The sequence below is a fragment of the Triticum dicoccoides genome, chromosome 2B, assembly GCF_002162155.2.
Source record: "Triticum dicoccoides isolate Atlit2015 ecotype Zavitan chromosome 2B, WEW_v2.0, whole genome shotgun sequence".
NCBI classification, from domain to species: domain Eukaryota; kingdom Viridiplantae; phylum Streptophyta; class Magnoliopsida; order Poales; family Poaceae; genus Triticum; species Triticum dicoccoides.
In genome coordinates, this window is record NC_041383.1 from 677738409 (window position 1) to 677743829 (window position 5421).

A 5421-nucleotide genomic window follows, 5' to 3' on the forward strand; every position below is an offset into this window, starting at 1 on the left:
GGAGGGATATTGCAGCGCGAGAGGGGTTTCCCCTAGCCATGTATCCTCCCAGAATCTCGTAGAAATACCATTTCCGACTATAAACTTTGTTCTGCTGAAAAAAACTGCTTTAACTCTTATCAGCCCTTTCCAAAAAGGTGAGTCCGTCGGCCTCACTGTTACCTGTGACAAAGTTTTGGAATGAAGGTACTTATTACGCAGAATCTACGCCCACGTGGCCTCCGACTCTACAGATAACTTATACAACCACTTGCTGAGAAGACGTCTGCTTTTCACCTCAAGATTTTCGATACCTAGACCCCCTTGGTCTTTCGGTCGACAAATAATATCCCATTTAGTGAGTCTATACTTCTTTTTCAAGTCATCACTCTGCCAGAAAAACCGGGATCGATAGAAATCCAGTCTTTTTCGAACTCCAACTGGTATCTCAAAAAACGACAAAAGAAACATAGGCATGCTCGTGAGTACCAAATTAATTAGAATTAGACGACCCCCGTACGACATCAGCTTGCCCTTCCAGCAACTCAGTTTCTTTTCGAATCGATCTTCAATACACTTCCATTCTCTATTTGTTAGCTTACGATGGTGAATTGGTATACCCAAATACGTAAAAGTTAGATTCCCAAGTTCACACCCGAACAAGTGCTTGTAAGCCTCTTGTTCCTCTTTGGCTCTTCCAAAGCAGAACAATTCGCTCTTGTGAAAGTTAATCTTTAACCCGGTCAATTGTTCGAATAAGCATAACACCAGCTTCATGTTTCTTGCTTTTGCCAAGTCATGCTCCATGAAGATGATAATATCATCAGCGTATTGTAGGATAGACACCCCTCCATCCACTAGATGAGGTACCAGGCTACCTACTTGACCAGCATCCTTTGCTCTACCTATTAGAATGGTCAACATGTCAACTACAATGTTGAATAGAATAGGTGACATCGGATCTCCTTGTCTCAGGCCCTTATGTGTCTGGAAATAATGACCTATATCGTCATTCACCTTGATTCCAACACTCCCTTTTTGCGTGAAGGATTCAACCTAGTTCCTCCAAGCCGGGTCGAAATCTTTCATGCGCAAGGCCTGTTGCAGAAATGGCCATTTAACCTTATCATACGCCTTTTCAAAATCCACTTTGAAAACAACCCTGTCTAGCTTTTTCGTATGGATCTCATGGAGTGTTTCATGAAGGACCACAACCCCCTCTAGGATATTTCTGTCCGGCATGAAAGTAGTTTGGGTCGGCTGCACACTTTAGTGCGCAATCTGTGTGAGTCTATTAGTCCCAATCTTGGTAAATTTTTTGAAACTAACGTTAAGAAGACAGATAGGCCTAAACTGCTCAATTCTCACAGCCTTTGTTTTCTTCGGAAGTAAGTTTATTTTTAAAAATTCAAATGAAACAACTGAAGTTGTCCGGATAATAGATCATGGAACATCGGTAACAAATCCCCTTTAATGATGTGCCAACATTTCTTATAAAACTCCACCGGAAATCCAACCGGCCCCGGAGCTTTATTATTCTTCATCTGTGAAATCGCTTCAAACACCTCTTTCTTTGAGAATGGTGCAATTAATACATTATTCTCATCAGCAGCCAGCTGAGGCACATCCTCAATCCTCGACTCATCCAAGGACACAAAATTATCCTTCGGAGGCCCAAAAGCTGCTTGTAATAATGGGTTATGTATAATTTTAAGTTCTCCTGCCCTAAGATCGTCCCTTCGTCTTGCTTAAGCTAAAAGATTCTTTTCTTTCTATGCTTGCCATTGGCGATCATATGAAAGAATTGAGTGTTAGCGTCCCCTTGGACAACTTTACGAACCTTAGCTCCCAAAGCCCACTTCAACTCCTCTTCCCGCAATAGCTCTTTCAATCTCATCTCCGCATCTATTTTGGCATGAAGCTCTAAGGATTGCAGAATTATGGACTCGGCTTTTAAATCTAGGGCATGAATAAGTGTAAGAAGCCTCTCCTTTTCAACCTTATAAATCCCACTAAGATGCTTAGCCCACCCTCGCAAGAAACTTCTCAAGTTTCTAATCTTATTCTGCCATCTCTCAATAGAAGACCTTCCTCCTGCATCTATCGCCCATTCTCTGGCTATCAAATCTAGGAAACCTTCTCTTTCAAACCATGCAAGTTCGAACGAGAAGGTATTTTTGTTACCTAGATGTGTTGCCTCACCGGAGTCAACCAGCAGTGGGGTGTGGTCAGAGATACCACGAGATAACACTTGGACTGTAACCAGGGGGAATTTCTGTTCCCAGTCGACGCTCGCTAGGACTCGATCCAGCTTCACATACGTCGGGTTTTGCAAAGGACTCAATCCAGCTTCTCACGCGCTACTAATAATATGATGCCATGTGTCATCGGTTCTTTTTCGAAAAAAAATTATCTTCATTCTTGACTGATTTAACATAATGTTCAAAAAAAATTGGCGGGGAAACTCATTTTTCTGCTTCTTCTTTCATTGTCTTTGCAGAAACTAGCACATCTTAATAAGGATAAGTTGTAAGAATATTAGGCATGACAATTGAAGAAAACATAAGAAAACACAATCTATTATTCTTAAACATAATAGAACCTTGGATATTCATCTAAGCTCTTGACATTTGAAACCAAGTGAGTATCGAGCCTACTATATTGAACCGGTTAATTTTGTCTATCAATACTTGAAATTTTTATGTTATATATTCATATTCGTGTGTGATCATGGTTCAAAGTATGTATAAGATCCGTATGTAAAAGATGTACTTCTTGATATTATTATGCATACGCTTTTTTCCGCCTGAAATTAGATGAGCACTACAATTATTGTGCAAAGGAGTACATAGAAATAGACACCATTTTTATTTCTCTTCAATCACTACTAGGAAAAACCCTAGTAGTAGCGCGGGTTTTAATGCTATTAGTAGCGCGGATGGCCGCGCTACTAATAAGGCGCTACAACTAACAGTTAGTAGTAGCGTAAGTAGCTGTAGCGCTTTTCCTTCCCCGTGCTACTGTTGTATCTTTCAACATTTTTTTTCTGATTCCTATTGATCTAGAACAGTACCCTGTTTCAATAAACTGCAATTTCACATATACCAAATAACAATATCATCAACCACAATACCATATAGTCATACAGTAGTCATACAATATCATTAAGCATTATAGGTACTCATATATAGTCAACATGCATCCTCACACACATATATGGTTCATATAGTAGCATATATGATAAGCAGTACTAGGTAGTCATACAACATATAGCAGTCTGCTAGGGATAGTCATATAGCCACACACATATGTAGTTCTAGATGATATTCCTCGTGGTGGGTGTTCCTGATAGTAATTAGGATGGCCTGTCCAACACGAAGATTCTTGCCAACGAGGAAGTTCTTCCACCCAACCGAGTTAAAGTGTGTGCGACCGTCCGTGTCCACGCTGTACGCACAGGTGGTGACGGAGCCCCTTGCGGTAAGGCGTATTCCAGCAGAGCCTTCTTCATCAGGCTCGATACCACAACTCACAGATAGGCTCTTTGGCAATTTCTAAATAATAAAAATATATCAATTAATAAGTAGCCTCGCACATACTCTTGCAAACATATTTCTACTAATTATAGATTTCTACATTATCAAAAATAGTACTGCATTTCTACTAAGATTGAATTATACTAATAAGTATGGATTCTACACTATTAACGATTCCTTGGACTCTAGCTACACTAAAGCATATCATCGATCAGACAGTAAGCATTTCATTGGACTCTAGACTAATTAAGCATGTCATCAGACTCCACACTAAAGCATATCATCGGCTAGCTTCTACACATCATATCATTGGACTCTACACTAAGCATATCATCGGATTTAGTAAGCATATTGTTGGACTCTACACTAAGTAAGCATGTACTCAGATTCTACACTAAGCATATCATTGGATTCTACACTATGCATATCATTGGATTCTACATACAGATAATTTGCATTTGTAAGTATAACAATAAAGCATATAATGAAATTACTACAGTAAGTATAACATATCATAACATGCCAATCAACCATGGTACTTGTCAGGCGGGTCACGAATGGCACCCCGACAAAGTCAGCACGTGGCGGAATCATGTCCCATAGGTTGCACACCTCCTCCTCGCTTAGCCTTATTCTTTGAGTATAGATGGCTTCATCAAGTGGGTCCTCATCATCTTCCTCCGTGTTGAGATAAATGATGGCCAGCTTGAGTCTTTCTGCTCTAAAGGAGAAGCTGATCAACTCACCACCAGTGATACCCATGTGGGAGATGAAATGGTCCCATCCATCTCCTCCCATCTGCGACATATTTCGTCCTTTCTCGACCTCCGTAGTGTAGGGGCCCCCAGGAACCGCAAAAGTCACAGTGTCTCCGGTCAGCTTGTTCAATTCCAACCTCACATTGCATGGGACAATCTATGTATACACAATGATATATACACAATGCATTAATGCCAATAACACTAAAAACAAAATAGTTGTTACAAGTTTCATATATTTTGTTACCGCCGCAGGCAAAAAACTCGGCTGGAAGTAGATGCCGAACAACGTGCTAGTTGCAAGGCTGCTGGCACATCTTGACTTGCACAGTCGACATGGTGGTGGTGGTGGGGGTGGCGCCATTTTCCTAAAGCAATATTAGAAAAGGATTAACGATCCACTTTTAGAGGAAAGAAAAGCATATAACAAGAACTACCATATGATTAACCTAAACTGAACCACAAGAAAACTAAACCAGTCACTCGATATTTTCTACATATTCTAGCACAAGTCATGCCAAAATTCATGGAAAATTCCGCCATGACCTTCGCTAAAAAGGACATATCGAGCGTCTGAAATTTGCCTGAACGGAAATTAATCAACACTCCGGCAAAACATAGGCCACTCGGAGGTGTTACCTGCAAACATGGCCACTTGGGCAAGCACATATCCTATTTGAGAAACACTAGATATGCATGTTTATATCTACATCATATGACCAATTCTTGAGCAACACTAAATAAACTAGTTCTACTAAAAAAATCTACATCATCATCTATTCAAAATGTTCTATACCTAAAACATCTACATCATCATCCACTATTACTATTTCTTTTACTAAACCCTGAAAATATGCCCTAAGTTCAGAATATAACAAGTACAGGACATTTTTTCAAATTCTACCAACTAAAAGTTTCCATTACTAAAATTTCTAATCAAAAGACCTAAAATTTCCTATTCTATTCAAAACACCTAAAATAGGCTAAAACATTATTCTATTACAAAACCTACATTCTACAATGTCTACATTTCAAAATCTACATTTAAACTACCTGCATTCTACAAGAACAGAGAGGGGGGAGGAAGGGAGGAGGGGTAGGAAGGAGGGAGGGAGGAGGGATAGGAAGGATGGAGGGAGGAGTGGGAG